Below are 16,748 nucleotides of genomic sequence, written 5' to 3' on the forward strand. Positions count from 1 at the left end.
AATACCCCCTTCTTTCTTCCCAGCCCTTATCCCTCCCTGCCCTCCCATTCTCCCCAGTCCCTTTCCCTTTGGTAACTGTTAGTCCATTCTTGGGTTCTGTGATTCTGCTGCTGTTTTGTTCCCTCAGTTTTTCTTTTGTTCTTATACTCCACAGATGAGTGAAATCATTTGGTATTTGTCTTTCTCTGCTTGGCTTATTTCACTGAGCATAATACCCTCTAGCTTCATCCAAGTTCTTGCAAATGGTAGGATTTATTTTCTTCTTATGGCTGAATAATATTCCATTGTGTATATGTACCACATCTTCTTTATCCATTCATCTACTGATGGACACTTAGGTTGCTTCCATTTCTTGGCTATTGTAAATAGTGCTGCAATAAACATAGGGGTGCATCTGTCTTTTTCAAACTGGAGTGCTGCATCCTTAGGGTAAATTCCTAGAAGTGAAATTCCTGGGTCAAATGGTAAGTCTATTTTGAGCATTTTGAGGAACCTCCATATTGCTTTCCGCAATGGTTGAACTAATTTACATTCCCACCAGCGGTGTAGGAGGGCTCCCCTTTCTCCGCAACCTCGCCAACATTTGTCGTTCTTTGTCTTTTGGATGGTGGCCATCCTTACTGGTGTGAGGTGATATCTCATTGTGGTTTTAATTTGCATTTCTCTGATAACTAGTGTCTGTTGGCCATCTGAATTTCTTCTTTGGAGAACTCTGTTCAGCTCCTCTGCCCATTTTTTAATTGGATTAATTGCTTTTTGTTTGTTGAGGAGCGTGAGCTCTATATATATTTTGGATGTCAAGCCTTTATCGGATCTGTCATTTACGAAAATATTCTCCCATACTGTAGGGTACCTTTTTATTCTATTGATGGTGTCCTTTGCTGTACAGAAGCTTTTCAGCTTGATATAGTCCCACTTATTCATTTTTGCTTTTGGTTTCCTTGCCTGGGGAGATATATTCAGAAGAAGTCGCTAATGTTCACATCCAAGAGATTTTTGCCTGTGTTTTTTTCTAAGAGTTTTATGGTTTCATGACTAACATTCAGGTCTTTGATCCATTTTGAATTTACTTTTGAGTAGAGGGTTAGACAGTGATCCAGTTTCATTCTCTTACATGTAGCTGTCCAGTTCTGCCAGCATCATCTGTTGAAGAGACTGTCATTTCCCCATTGTATGTCCATGGCTCCTTTATCAAATATTAATAGACTATATATGTTTGGGCTAATGTCTGGAGTCTCTAATCTGTTCCACTGGTCTGTGGCTCTGTTCTTGTGCCAGTACCAAATTGTCTTGATTACTATGGCTTTGTAGTATAGCTTGAAGTTGGGGAGCAAGATACCCCCAACTTTATTCTTCCTTCTCAGGATTGCTTTGGCTATTCGGGGTCTTTGGTGTTTCCATATGAATTTTTGAACTATTTGTTCCAGTTTGTTGTTGTTGGTAATTTGATAGGGATTGCATCATATCTGTATATTGCTTTGGGCAGGATGGCCATTTTGACTATATTAATTCTTCCTAGCGAAGAGCATGGGATGAGTTTCCATTTGTTAGTGTCCTCTTTAACTTCTCTTAAGAGTGTCTTATAGTTTTTAGGGTATAGGTCTTTCACTTCTTTGGTTAGGTTTATTCCTAGGTATTTTATTCTTTTTGATGCAATTGTGAATGGAATTGTTTTCCTGATTTCTCTTTCTATTGGCTCATTGTTAGTGTATAGGAAAGCCACAGATTTCTGTGTGTTAATTTTGTATCCTGCAACTTTGCTGTATTCTGATATCAGTTCTAGTAGTTTTGGAGTGGAGTCTTTAGGGTTTTTTATGTACAATATCATGTCATCTGCAAATAGTGACAGTTTAACTTCTTCTTTACCAATCTAGATTCCTTGTATTTCTTTGTTTTGTCTAATTGCCATGGCTAGGACCTTCAGTACTATGTTAAATAACAGTGGGGAGAGTGGGCATCCCTGTCTTGTTCCCGATCGTTGGCTGTGGGTTTATCGTATATGGCCTTTATTATGTTGAGGTACTTGCCCTCTATACCCATTTTGCTGAGAGTTTTTATCATGAATGGATGTTGAATTTTGTCAAATGCTTTTTCAGCATCTATGGAGATGATCATGTGGTTTTTGTCTTTCTTTTTGTTGATGTGGTGGATGATGTTGATGGATTTTCGAATGTTGTACCATCGTTGCATCCCTGAGATGAATCCCACTTGGTCATGGTGTATGATCCTTTTGATATATTTTTGAATTCGGTTTGCTAATATTTTATTGAGTATTCTTGCATCTATGTTCATCAGGGATATTGGTCTGTAATTTTCTTTTTTGGTGGGGTCTTTGCCTGGTTTTGGTATTAGGCTGATGTTGGCTTCATAGAATGAGTTTGGGAGTATTCCCTCCTCTTCTATTTTTTGGAAAACTTTAAGCAGAATGGGTATTAGATCTTGTCTGTATGTTTGATAAAATTCTGAGGTAAATCCATCTGGCCCAGGGGTTTTGTTCTTGGGTAATTTTTTGATTACCACTTCAATTTCTTTGCTGGTAATTGGTTTGTTTAGATTTTGTGTTTCTTCCTTGGTCAGTCTTGGAAGGTTGTATTTTTCTAGGAAGTTGTCCATTTCTTCTAGGTTTTCCAGCTTCTTAGCATATAGGTTTTCATAGTAGTCTCTAATAATTCTTTGTATTTCTGTTGGGTCTGTCGTGATGTTTCCTTTCTCATTTCTGATTCTGTTGATGTGTGTTGATTCTCTTTTTCTCTTAATAAGTCTGGCTAGAGGCTTATCCATTTTTATTTTCTCAAAGAACCAGCTCTTGATTTCATTGATTTTTTTCTATTGTTTTATTCTTCTCAATTTTGTTTATTTCTTCTCTGATCTTTATTATGTCCCTCCTTCTGCTGACTTTAGACCTCATTTGTTCTTCTTTTTCCAATTGTGATAACTGTGATGTTAGGCTATTCATTTGGGTTTGTTCTTCCTTCTTTAAATATGCCTGGATTGCTACATACTTTCCTCTTAAGACTGCTTTTGCTGCATCCCACAGAAGTTGGGGCTTTGTGTTGTTGTCATTTATTTACATATATTGTTTGATCTCCATTTAAATTTGGTCATTGATCCATTGACTGTTTAGAAGCGTGTTGTTAAGACGCCATGTGTTTGTGAGCCTTTTTGCTTTCTTGGTACAATTTATTTCTAGTTTTATACCTTTGTGATCTGAAAAGTTGGTTGGTAGAATTTCAATCTTTTTGAATTTACTGAGGCTCTTTTTGTAGCCTAGTATGTAGTCTATTCTGGAGAATGTTCCATGTGCACTTGAGAAGAATGTATATCCTGTTGCTTTTGGGTGTAGAGTTCTATAGATGTCTATTAGGTCCATCTGTTCTAGTGTGTTGTTCAGTGCCTCTGTGACCTTACTTATTTTCTGTCTGGTGGATCTCTCCTTTGGAGTGAATGGTGTGTTGAAGTCTCCTAAAATGAATGCATTGCAGTCTATTTCCTCCTTTAGTTCTGTTAGTATTTGTTTCACATATGCTAGTGCTCCTGTGTTGGGTGCATATATATTTATAATGGTTATATCCTCTTGTTGGACTGCGCCCTTTATCATTATGTAATGTCCTTCTTTATCTCTTGTTATGTTCTTTGTTTTGAAGTTTATTTTGTTTAATACTAGTACTGTGACACCTGCTTTTTTCTCCATATTGTTTGCATGAAATATCTTTTTCCACCCCTTGACTTTTAGTCTGTGCATGTCTTTGGGTTTGAGGTGAATCTCTTGTAGGCAGCATATAGATGGGTCTTGTTTTTTTATCCATTCAGTGACTCTATGTCTTTTGATTGGTGCATTCAGTCCCTTTACATTTAGGGTGATTATTGATAGGTATGTACTTATTGCCATTTCAGGCTTTAGATTCGTGGTTACCAAAGTTTCCAGGTTACTTTCCTTACTATCTAAGAGTCTAACCTAACTCACTTAGTATGCTGTTACAAACACAATCTAAAGATCCTTTTCTATTTCTCCTCCTTTTTCTTCCTCTACATTCTTTATATATTGGGTATCAGATTCTATACTTTTTCTCTATCCCTTGATTGGCTTTGGGGATAGTCAATTTAATTTTGCATTTGCCTCGCAATCAGCTGCTCCACCCTCCCTACCATGATTTTACTACCTCTGGTGACAGCTATCCAACCCTAGGAACACTTCCAACTATGGAAGTCCCTCCAAAATAGACTGCAGAGATGGTTTGTCAGAGGTAAACTCTCTCAGCTTTTGCTTATCTGGAAATTGTTTAATCCCCCCTTCAAATTTAAATGATAATCTCACTGGATAAAGTAATCTTGGTTCCAGGCCCTTCTGCTTCATGGCATTAAATACATCTTGCCACTCCCTTCTGGCCTGTAAGGTTTCTGCTGAGAAATCTGTTGTTAGCCTGATGGGCTTTCCTTTGTATGTGATCTTATTTCTGCCTCTGGCTGCTTTTAACAGTGTCCTTATCGTTGATCTTTCCCATTTTAATTACTATGTGTCTTGGTGTTGTCTTCCTTGGGTCCCTTGTGTAGGGGGATCTGTGGATCTCCATGGCTGAGAGACTATCTCCTTCCCCAGATTGGGGAAGTTTTCAGCAACTACCTCCTCAAAGACACTTTCTATCCCTTTTTCTCTCTCTTCTTCTTCTGGTTTCCCTATAATGCGAATATTATTCCGCTTGGATTGGTCACACAGTTCTCTCAATATTCTTTCATTTTTAGAGATCCTTTTTTCCCTCTGTGCTTCAGCTTCTTTGTATTCCTCTTCTCTAGTTTCTATTTCACTTATTGTCTCCTCCACTGTATCCAACCTGCTTTTAATACCCTCCGTCATGTTCTTTAATGATTGGATCTCTGACCTGAATTCATTCCTGAGTTCTTGGATGTCTTTCCGTACCTCCATTAGGATGTTGATTATTTTTATTTTGAACTCCCTTTCAGGAAGAGTCACAAGGTCCATAACATTTAAATCTTTCTCGGGAGTTGTATTAACAATTTTACTCTGGACAAGGTTCCTTTGGCATTTCATGTTTGTATATGGCACCCTCTAGTGTCCAGAAGCTCTATTCTGGAGCTGCTGAGCTCCTGAAGCAATGGTGGGGGTCACAGGGGAGCAGTACTTGGGGTAGGAAAGAGCTGTTCCCTGCCTCCTGGCTCCTGTGCCTGTCTCCACTGCCTGAGCCAGTGGGCCAGGCACACAGGTATAAGTTTTTGTCCCAGAGCAGCCAGATATGGATCCCTGCTTTCCACAAGTGGCCGGAATCCCAATCTCCCCAGGAACTCTGCCTGTATTAACTTTCCAACCTGGTAGTCATGCGAGTCTCATGAAAGCACCATGAAATGTAGGTTTGTGCTCCCAGCACAGATCTCTGGAGCTAGGTATTCAGCAGTCCCAAGCCTTCCACTCCCTCCCTGCTCCGTTTCTCTTCCTCCCGCCAGTGAGCTGGGGTGGGGGAGGGACTCAGGTCCCGCAGAGCCACAGCTCTGGTACGTTACCCTGTTCGCTGAGGTCTGCTCTTTTCTCCAGGTGTGTGCAGTCTGATGCATCCTCTTTCCTGTTGCTCTCTCAGGATTAGTTGCACCAATTAAATTTTCTAATTGTATCCAATTTTAGGAGGAAGCTCTGTCTCTCCTCTCACGCCGCCATCTTTGACCAACACTAGCTATTTCTTTTTAAAGAGCAAGTGTTCTCTGTCTCACCCTGTATTCCTTGATGAATAGTTTGTACATCTGGTTGAAACTTTAAAATGCCCCTGAATGTGTTCCTAACTACTGTACTATACATACCACTTATGCTTTCCAGATAATCTTCACTTATCTTTCCTTTTTTGTTACCATTTTTTTAGTTTTTCCTATTGATCCTTCAAAGTTATTTGTCCCCCATCCTTGAAGTTGTTCATTATAAGATCTGTGCCAAATATATTTCTCAGAAATAAATGATAGATAAATATTTTCTACATGAATATAATTCAAAATATCAAATGAAACAAGAAAATTGTCTTATCTATTGCACAAAATATTTTTATTTTGGAAGATTAATCATGTTGAAATGGTACAATCATATATATTTTGCTTTATTGGATACTGACATCAGCGAAGGAGCATAGATATTTTGTTATCTGAATGCTCATCCAACTTTGGGAATGGATTTCTATAATATTGGCTGGGCATATACATTGTAAATTCCATTCTGCAGGTGTCTTACTGTATTCAGTGTTCAAAATTGTGAACAATAGAAGATTGTAAACTGCTGAATTCTTAAGTTGCTCCACCAAATCACAAATTCCTCCTTTAATTTAGAGGAATTTAGGGAATTGTCTCAAAATATCTAATGAAATACTTGTTGGGGATAGGTTAAAAAATTAGGTTCACATATATAGTGAAATTCCATGCAATCATTAAAAATAATGTTATAAGTGTATGTTGGAGATATGGCAGGCTTGATTACAGACCACTGCAATAAAGTGACTATGGCAATAAAGCAAGTCAAATGAGCTTTGCAGTTTTCCAGGGCTCATAAAAGTTGTGTGTGTGTATATATACTACACTGAAGTCTGTAAGTATGCATCAACAGTATGTCTAAAAAAGGTACATATCTTAAATGAAAGACACTTATTGCTGTAATCATTTGCTAAGCTTTCAGCAAGTCATAATCACTGATTACAGATCACTATAATAATGAAAACATTTGAAATATTGAGAAAATTACCAAAATATGACAAAGAAACACAAAGTGAGCAAAAGCTGTTGGAAAAATGGTGCCAAGACTTGCTGAATGCAGGGTTGCCATAATCGTTCAATTTGTAAAAGGTACAGTGTCTGTGAAGCACAATAATGTGAAGTGCAATAAAACGGTATGCCTGTACTTAAGTAAAAAATAGTTAATTAGTGGTGAGATCTATGGCTTGCTTTTTATGTTATCTTAGGTTTTGAATGACCAACTGACTAGAAAGTTTTCAGAGCTGAACAACATGCTTCAGACTGTTAGTATGGAAAATGCCAGAATCATTGCTGACCATCAAGCTATTCTTCAGGTATTCCTTTAACACTAGTCAATTTCTAATAAAGTCAGCAGAAAACCACTTTGACTAAGAGATAAAGAAATGTGCATCACCAACTGGATAAATAAAATATTTTACCAATTCCAAAAAATTTACTGAATTATTTCATTTTTTGATCAGTAGTTTTCATCAAAGGGTTCATTTAACCTTATACTCAGTGCTTTCTTTTTTATTTATTTGTTTTGCTATTATTAATGTACAATTACATGAACAACATTATGGTTACTAGACTCCCCCTATTATCAAGTCCCCACCACATACCCCATTACAGTCACTGTCCATCAGCATAGTAAGATGCTATAGAGTCACTACTTGTCTTCTCTGTATATACTGCCTTCCCTGTGCCCCCACTCCTACATTATGTATGCTAATTGTAATGCCCCCTTTACCCCCTTATACCTCCCTTCCCACCCATCCTCCCCAATCCCTTTCCCTTTGGTAACTGTTAGTCCATTCTTGGGTTCTGTGAGTCTGCTGCTGTTTTGTTCCTTCAGTTTTTTCTTTGTTCTTATACTCCACAGATGAGTGAAATCATTCGATACTTGTCTTTCTCTGCCTGGCTTATTTCACTGAGCATAATACCCTCTAGCTCCATCCATGTTGTTGCAAATGGCAGGATTTGTTTTCTTCTTATGGCTGAATAATATTCCATTGTGTATATGTACCACATCTTCTTTATCCATTCATCTACTGATGGACACTTAGGTTGTTTCCATGTCTTGGCTATTGTAAATAGTGTGATGATAAACACAGGGGTGCTTATGTCTTTTTCAAACTGGGCTCCTGCATTCTTAGGGTAAATTCCTAGGAGTAGAATACCTGGGTCAAATGGTATTTCTATTTTTAGTTTTCTCAGGAATCTCCATACTGCTTTCCACAATGGTTGAACTAGTTTACATTCCCACCAGCAGTGTCCCCTTTCTCCACAACCTTGCCAACATTTGTTGTTGTTTGTCTTTTGTATGTTGGCCATCCTAACTGGTGTGAGGTGATATCTCATTGTGGTTTTAATTTGCATTTCTCTGATGATTAGGGATGTGGAGCATCTTTTCATGTGCCTGTTGGCCATCTGAATTTCTTCTTAGTGCTTTCTTAATGGTTTATTCTCAAATATCATTACTTTAGGAAAAGTAATTACATGTTCCATTATTTGTAGAGTCATAGAGAACACCATGACTGATCTTAAAGTACTTACCTTTTCCCCAAACACCTGTACTTTCCCATTTTGCTTATGCCATTCCCTGTGCTGACAATCATCTTTACCTCATCTTCAACTATTTGAAATTCTATTCATTCCTTAAGACTCACTTTCATCAGGAATCTTGATCACACCAACCAGAAGGAATCAGTTTTCTCTTTCAACTTCTACTCCTAGGACACTAACAGACTATAAGAAAAATAGCTCTCAATTTTTTTGGAGCATACTTACTATATACCCAAGCATTGTGCTGAGGAATTTACATATATTACATCCTTTAATTTTAGCAGCTATTATGTGAAGGGATATTTCTTATCCTTACTTTACAGGTAAGGAAATGAGGTTTAGAGAAGTTAGTCAACTTGTCTGAAGTCACTTAACTAGTAAGGAGGTAGAGCTGGATTTAAACCTAGGTCTGCCCCCAGAGTAAATGTTTTTAATCACTATGTTGTGCTGTCTCTCTATTCTGCATTCTATGGTAAATTTATGTGCCAGGCTTACTTCCTGTATAATGTGTGAGCTTCCTAGAAGGAAGAACATTGTTTTATATATCTTTGTTATATCCTATAAGGCTAAGCATATTTTGCACATAATAGTCAATATTTTTCATTAATTCAATAAACATTTAATATTTACTCCGTGCAGGTATGATCCTAGGCCTAGATAAGATTATAGGGGTGATTAAGACAAAATCCCTATTTTCATGGAGTTTACAGTTTAGTAGATTGAATGAAGTGACATATGTAAGTAACACTGTTACAAACATTCTAAAACTTTGGAATATTACACAAGTGTGATAACCATTTTATGAAGGTGTGAAGGCTTGCTTTGCAATCAAATATTATTCAAAATGTTTTAAAATGTGTTTACAAAGCAATTGTTAATATGTACTATATTTGCAAAAGCTTTATCCATTATTAGTGGAGGGAATGTGTATAAAAATGTTATGTATTGGTAATTCCAAAATGGTGAGCCAAAGAAAATGTGCAAAACAATTATAGCACTCTTGCTGTAACAATACCTGAATACAATTTCATATATTCTCAAAGAATTCACACCAATTCACATGATTCTCCCTAGAGAGTGGGATTATTTGAAAGAGGAGAGTTTAGATAGAGGTAGAGGAATCCTTTCATTTTACATACTTTGATATTGTTTTACTTTAAAAAGTACCAAAAATATTCTTAAAATAATTGTGTATCTAAAACTATGTTCCTGTTAAGACTTTTATAAAGTTTGCAGCATGCTGGGTAAATAACGTATCTTGGCTGTTGGCTAGTAGAGCTATAAAATGATAAATATGGTCAGGTCAGGATGGAGACAAAAAGAAAAATGGTCATTAAAATGAGTTCTTTTAAGAAGAGATTTTACTTATGTAAGTAAATTTTGTCTTTTGTAATTGAATTTAGTATCTTTGACCAGTTATTTTGAACGATACCCTATCAAATGACCTTCTAGCATCTCAGCTTTTAATATTACTCCTAACACTCAGAGCAGAAAATGATGACGCAGACATTTCAAGAACAAAACTTACTGTTGGATGCAGCCCATGCCAGTATCACAAGTGAGCTATAGACTGTTCAGAATGAGAAAACCCAACTCCAAGCACATCTGTGAGTAAATTGTGGGCAGTGTCGTTTGTATCTTTTGTTCTTGCATTTGCCTTTCTTTGATGAAAATATTTATTTCTGCTTTTGCTGAGTCAGCCAAAAGATAAAATAATGACTCTGCCCTTAAGGAACTATTTTTGTTTAGAACACTTTGGTGACTGCTCTCAGGCAGATATGTTCTTTAAGAACATTTAGTCTTTCTGTTACAGAAGAACTCTCATTTAGCCTTCATATCTCCTGTTCCCTTCTTACAGGGACCATTTAGTCCTTGAACGTAACGAGTGTATCGGGAAAGCACAGGATGCTGAGAAGAGAATAGCTGTGCAAAAGGAGCTACTTGAATCAACTATTGCAAGATTGCGAGGTGAACTAGAAGCATCAGTGCAAGAGAAGAAATCTCTGCTAGAGGAGAAAGAAAGACTTCAAGGAGAGGTAGGTAAAAGCAGATTTGTATTATCTCCTGGTTGTGGTGGTGATCTTGTTTTAACATTGTATTTTAAATGCAAAAGGCAAGAAGAGAAATATAACCCAGATACAGTTTGTCTGAGTTGCCATTAAAAAAATTTTAGATGGCTAATCTATGTCTTTTAGCATGTGAAGTAGTCCATGCCAAATAGTGTACCTTTATACAGCATTGTGAACATTAACTAACAATTCACACATTCTCATGTTAGTTAGGGGGTTAGATTTTAAAAATTGATGTCCCCTGAAAGAGTGGGAAAATGGAGGTTTAGGGGGAACAGCCCTGTCTTCCTAGTTAGGAAGATACCAGCAGACTCTGATATACAGACATGTCTTTCTAATTTTAGGGCTGTTTGTGAAGTCTGCCCTGCCTCAGAGACTCCCTGAGGGACCCCTTTCCTGAGAAGATAGATGTGGTATCTCTGCAGTGTAGGTATTAATTGGCATGCAGGGTATGTCTGCTATAGTAGAGCCTGTCCACTGCTTTATAATTGACCCATTTCTTTCTTCCTCCTTTTTTTGGCAAGTTAATAAAACAGAGAAAGAAATAGCACAAGAAAAATGCAGTTTGGAAAAGGAATTAGCTAAAAACAAGGTACTATACATTTTGTTGATATTTTGCCATATTTTATTCCCTTCCCTATCACTGTCTCCTATATAGCTTACCTTAATGAAGAGATGGGTCATTTTGTTGAGTACCAAGATGTTAGGGGATAAAGAAGCCACAAACCTGAGTGCATCTCAGTCCACTTCAGTCACTGCAGCACATTGCTGCTTCTGAGGACATTTGCTTGTTCAGCATCTGATTTTTGTCAGTGAGTCCTCTCTGCCTCTGGCCCTAGTGTTCACCGAGTAGTTTAGCCAGGAAGTCCCCTGAGAGTGATCTAATGGGCCTGTGGGAGGCAAAGGGATGATTGCTGACAATGCTGTTTTTTTAAAAAAAACTAACTTAGGCTTCCTACATATCTATTAGCACCTGCCACTTTATCTTCAAAGTATCCTTTTCTGAGTTCTGAAAACAATGGCCAGAGAAACAAGTACAATTCTAATTAAAATAAAACAAAAAAAGTATCTTTAAAACATTGCTGTTTGCATTTCAAAATTTGAAGAAAGTAAAGATTATATATCACTATCATCTAGACAGTATATGTAAAGAATGTATCTGAAGCATCAAAGAAAATTAGCCCATCTCAGACAATAAATCCAGTAAAAACAGACAATAAATCTAATAAAAACAGATTTCAATAGAGTCATCAAGCCTTGACTGTTTCTTGACTTCTGGATCAACTAAATACCATTCATATCATCATATATGTGAACTTTGAATTTTTGAATTAAGATTCTATTGAATTTTATTTTCAATTCTATTCCATTGGTCTATATGTCTACCTTATGCCAATACCATACAATCTTGATTACTGTAGCTTTGTAGTACATTTTGAAATCAAGATGTATGAGGCCTCCAACCAGGTTTTTTTCAAGATTGTTTCAACTCTTCTAGATTTATCTATGCATTTCTTTATAAAATTTAGGGTCAGCTTTTCCATTTCTGGAAAAAAAGAACAGCTGGAATTTTGACAGGGTTTGTGCTAAATCTGTAGATCAGTTAGGGGAGTACTGCAATCTTAATACAATTTCTTATGTATTTTCTGTATGTAAGAATCTGTCAACTGCAAACATAGGTTTTTTTCTTTCAAATTTGACTGCCTTTTCTTTTTCTTATGTAAGTGCGTTGTCTAGAACCTCCAGTACAATGTTGTATAGAAGTGGTGAGAACAGACATCCTTGTCTTGTTCCTGGTCTTAGGGAGGAAACTTTCTATTTGTCACCATTAAGTACAATGTTACCTGTGGGCTTTTTCTAAATGCCCTTTATCAGGATGAGAAAATTCCCTTCTATTCCTAATTTGTTGGGAATGTTGATCATGAAAGTGTGTTGAATTTTGTCAATTATTTTTCTATGTCTATTGAGATAATCTTGTGGATTTTATCCTTTATACCATGGTGTATTACATTGGTTGATTTCAAATGTTGAGCCAAGCTTTCATTTTGGGGATAAATTTTACTTGGTTATGGTGTATAATCATTTATATATCTTGTTTGATTTGGTTTACTAATATTTTGTTGAGGGTTTTTGAATATATATTAATAAAAGGTATTGTTCTATAGTTTTATTGTGACATCTTTGGTTTTGGTACCAAGGTAATATTGGCCTCCTAAAATGGTTTGGTGTTTCCTCCCTATCGGTCCCTCCCTGCCTCTGAGCCGCAGATAAGGGGGTAGATGCGATTAGATATCGAAGACCTGAAAGGACCAGCCAGGGGACTCAAAGCGTAACAGCGCAAGAGTGGTGTGGAGAGGGCACCCTTCGTATTTATTGAGCAAATACATGTTAACAACAATAGAATTCTGTGTGGGGGACTTAATAGACAACCATTAACTAACTTTAAACTTAATCCTCGGCAGTCTTCAGTCTCCTGGGGTGCGACGTCTTACAAGGTATTGAAACAATAGCAAGTTCAGTTAGGTCACAGAAACTGTTTTGGTCTTGTTTGTTCTGTTCCTGATCACTTATCAGGAATTAGAGGAAAAATAATCAAGTCATATATGATTATACATTTGATTTCTATACTTGATTTATATATTAATCCCACACCTCCCCTTCTATTTTTGGGAGGAGCTTTTGAGGGATTGGTGTTAATTCTTCTTTAAATATTTTGTAGAATACACCAGAAGCCATCTGGTTCTAGGTGTTTGTGGGGAGTTTTTTGTTATTAAATATTATTCAATATCTTTACTTGTTATAGGTTATCATATTTTTCTACTTTGTCTTTTTAGTCAGTTCCAGTAGTTTGAGTCTTCCTAGGAATCTGTCCATTTCATCTAGGCTACCTAATTTATTGGCATACAATTATGCATAATATCCCCTCTTTTTCCTTTCTGTAAGTTCTATATAATACCGTTTTTTCATTCCCAATTTTAATAATTTGTGTCTTCTCTATTTTTTTCTTGGCTAATACAAAAAAAGGTTTGCTAATTTTGTTGATCTTTTCAAAGAACCAAATTTTGGTTTTACTAATTTTCTCTAATGTTTCTCTGTTATCTATTTTATGTTTGCTCTAATCATTATTTTCTTCCTTCTGTTGCTTTAGGTATAATTTGCTCTTTTATTTTCTAATTTCTTAAGACAGAAGCTTAGGTTATTGATTTCTTCTTTTTTAATATAAGTATCTACAGCTATAAATTTCTAAGTACCCCTTTACCTGCATACCATTCATTTTGTCATGTTTCCACTTTCATTCGTCTCAAAGTAGTCTCTAATTTCCCTTGTAATTTCCTGTGACTCATTGTTTATTTAGAAATGAGTTAATTTCTCCATATATGTGAATTCCCCAAATTTCCTTCTTTTATTGTTTTCTAATTTTGTTTCGTTGCAGTTGAAGAACATACTTCATATAATTTCAGTCCTTCCAAATTTATTCAGACTTATTTTAGGGCCTAACATATGGTATATCCTGGAAATTTGTTTCATGTGCAAATGTGTATTCTGTTGTTGGGAGGAGTGTTTTATTGATGTCTGTTAGATCTACTTTTATAGTGTTGTTCAAGTCATCTGTTTCCTCATTGATCTTCTGAGTTGTTCTATCCATTATTGAAAGTGAGATACTGAAGTCTCCAACTATTATGGTTGAATCATTTATTTCTCCCTTCAATTGTGTTAGTTTTTGCCCTATGTATTGTGGCACTGTGTTGTTAAATGCATATATATTTATAAATGTCTTGATTGATCCTTGTTTCAATAAATAATATTCTTCTTTAACTCACAGATTTATGTTTTAATGTCTGTTTTGTCTAATATTGATGTAGCCACTCCAGCTCTTTTCAGGTTACCGTTTACATGATATGTCTTTTTCTATACTTGTAGCCCATTTGTGTCTTTCAGTGTAAAGTGTGTCTCTTATAAACAGTATACATTTGAAAGTTTTAAAAAATTCATTCTGCCTATCTTTGCTTTTCAGTTGGAGTGTTTAATCCATCTGTATTTAACATAATTACAGGATTATTCTTAAAAATTCTGTATTATTAAATACAGAAATAAATAGTATTTACATCTGCCACATTACTATTTGTTTTTTTATAAGCATGTAATATTTATATGTGTTTTTTGTTGCCCCATTACTGCCTTCTTTTATGGTAAGTAAATATTCCCAGTGCACTATTTTAATGCCCTTATTGTTTCTTTTACTATATACTTTTGGTTTATAGGTAACCAGAGAGTAACAAACAAAAAATGCATATTTGTGTATGTACCTGTGTTACTGTGATGCTGCCTTTACTGGTAAAAAAGTGTCATTTTAAAAATAAGATAATGTTTTTGGATCTGGCATAAGTAGATACCTTTTCTCCTTTTGTTTTTCAAAGGCAGACATAAACGCATTAATCCACAACCTTCAGAGTCTAGAGGAAAAGAATAAGCACCTGGCAGATTAAATAGCTTCCCTAGAACTTCAGCAAGTCACTTCTGATTACCATGGGGTGGGTATAAAAAGGTCAGTCTAAATTAAGAATTAATGACTGAGTTTAACAAAAAAGACATCAGAAGATGAGTTTTCTTCCTTTGTTTGAGTCTTAATAGTTATAATTAAGTCAAATAATTCAGGCTAAATGTGGCACACAGTCCTAGAGTATTCAAACAATAAAGGATTAAGAAAACAAGAATTTAAAGCAGCTATTAAACACCACCTACACAGATGCTCTGCACTGCTGAACACAGTGCACAAATATTTCTAATGTTTTAAAATATTTCCTCTTCCATTAACAATGAGAAACAAACTTGTATTTTCCCCATCTTGTCTGACAGGTCCCTCTATTAGGCAATCAGTAATAAGTCTGATTTTTAAAAGCTATTTGACAAGGTCAACACATTGCAAATGGTAGAGTTCTTAAAACACCTCCAAAAAATGAAGGGGATTTAAAGAGATGATTGTTCTGTTAAGCAGCTAATAAGTTTCCTGTATGCTTTTGAATGCTTGAAAAAGAATTATTGCTTCTATAATATTCAAATCACCTTTGAAAATTCCATAGAAGTCCCTAATGTGAATCTGCCTTAATCTGAGCTAAATACTTTCAAACTTTATTATAAGCTGCTCATTACTTCAACTATGAAAAATTACAGAGGGTAGATCTTAAACGCTCTTACATTTTCATAGCTTGAGAACCACCTGCCTAGGTTTCAGTTTTGGCTGTGATGTTGGGTATGATCCTTAACCTCTCTGAGCCTCAGTTTCTTTATCTGTCAAAGTGGGGATAGTAAAACTATTCTTAGGAGGTTGTTTGAGGATTAAGTAAACCAAGAAATGTGAAGCACGTTGCAGGTAGCTAAGATAGTTATTGAACTCTCAGTATCTGACTATCCCAGAAGAAAAGCCTTTAAGTTCCTATTGGAGCAACAAGGTACATTAGCTCTAGTTCCTGGTATTATCTCAGACAGCCCTCCCTCCTACAAGATTAAACATTTACCCATGTCCTTTGCTTAGTGGCTAGGCCTTAGCTGGGCTTATCTACCCATCTGGTTTTGGTTCCTCTGGAAGACTACATCTCAGCATGCCTGATCTTTTCTCCACTTTTCTCCACTACAGCATGCCTCCACTACCAGCGAGCAGGTTTGTGGCCTTACCCCACTTATGACTTTGAGAGATATAGCCAGTTATTTGCTCAATATTGATTCCTGCCTGCTCACCAAACCTCTTGATTATGGTCTCCTAGTGATTAGCCTCAGCTAAATTCCAGCTTGCAGTTCTGGGTCTCCCCATACAGTCTTCTCTGGCCAAGGCCACCTGTTAGTGCTCCAGTTGGCTGTAAGAGTCTTGAGGAATGAAATCAAGATCTCAGGAATTATTTTTTTAATTTTAGCAATATCATTAAACCTATTGCCATTCCATGCTTGCTGTGTATTTTTGTTCTTTGAGACTTAACACTTGAAATTCTCATTCAGAGCTACCTTCTAGTATAATTTCTTAATGATTTTTGGAGATATACATGTGAGTGTGTATATCAAGCCTAGAATGTCTAAAAGGCCTAGTTCTTCTAGCCAAGGCACCAGCAAGGAGAAACAATGCTTCAGACAAGTGTGCCCTCTTGTAGACATATGGTATTATGAAAATATTTTGAAGAGAGGAAAAAAATGAATTACATGTTATCATATAATAATTTAGTTTGGAATGTGTTTTTGTTTCTATTTGGAAAATACAATACTTGAAGTAAAGTGCACTGATGACTGAAGAATAGCTGTAACTATGTCTTAGATAGTAGGAATACTCTTAGGTAAATTAATATCCCTAAGTTTGTAGCTTTATCATTTTCAACTTGCCTAAGTTGAACATAAAACAAAAGTCTAAAT

The 16,748-nt window shown here is 36.1% G+C and overlaps 1 protein-coding gene across 1 annotated transcript in view; it reads left to right on the top strand.

Annotated features, from left to right (window-relative positions):
- The first annotated feature begins 9,769 nt into the window (after nucleotides 1-9,769).
- Nucleotides 9,770-16,748, top strand: part of LOC108409014 (coiled-coil domain-containing protein 150) — a 45,476-nt gene continuing 38,497 nt past the window's right edge. Inside the window, 4 exon segments of the mRNA XM_073218420.1 lie at nucleotides 9,770-9,890; nucleotides 10,142-10,319; nucleotides 10,877-10,944; nucleotides 14,771-14,898. The gene's annotated coding sequence lies outside the window, so the exon portion shown is untranslated.

The sequence above is a fragment of the Manis javanica genome, chromosome 12, assembly GCF_040802235.1.
Source record: "Manis javanica isolate MJ-LG chromosome 12, MJ_LKY, whole genome shotgun sequence".
Taxonomy (NCBI): domain Eukaryota; kingdom Metazoa; phylum Chordata; class Mammalia; order Pholidota; family Manidae; genus Manis; species Manis javanica.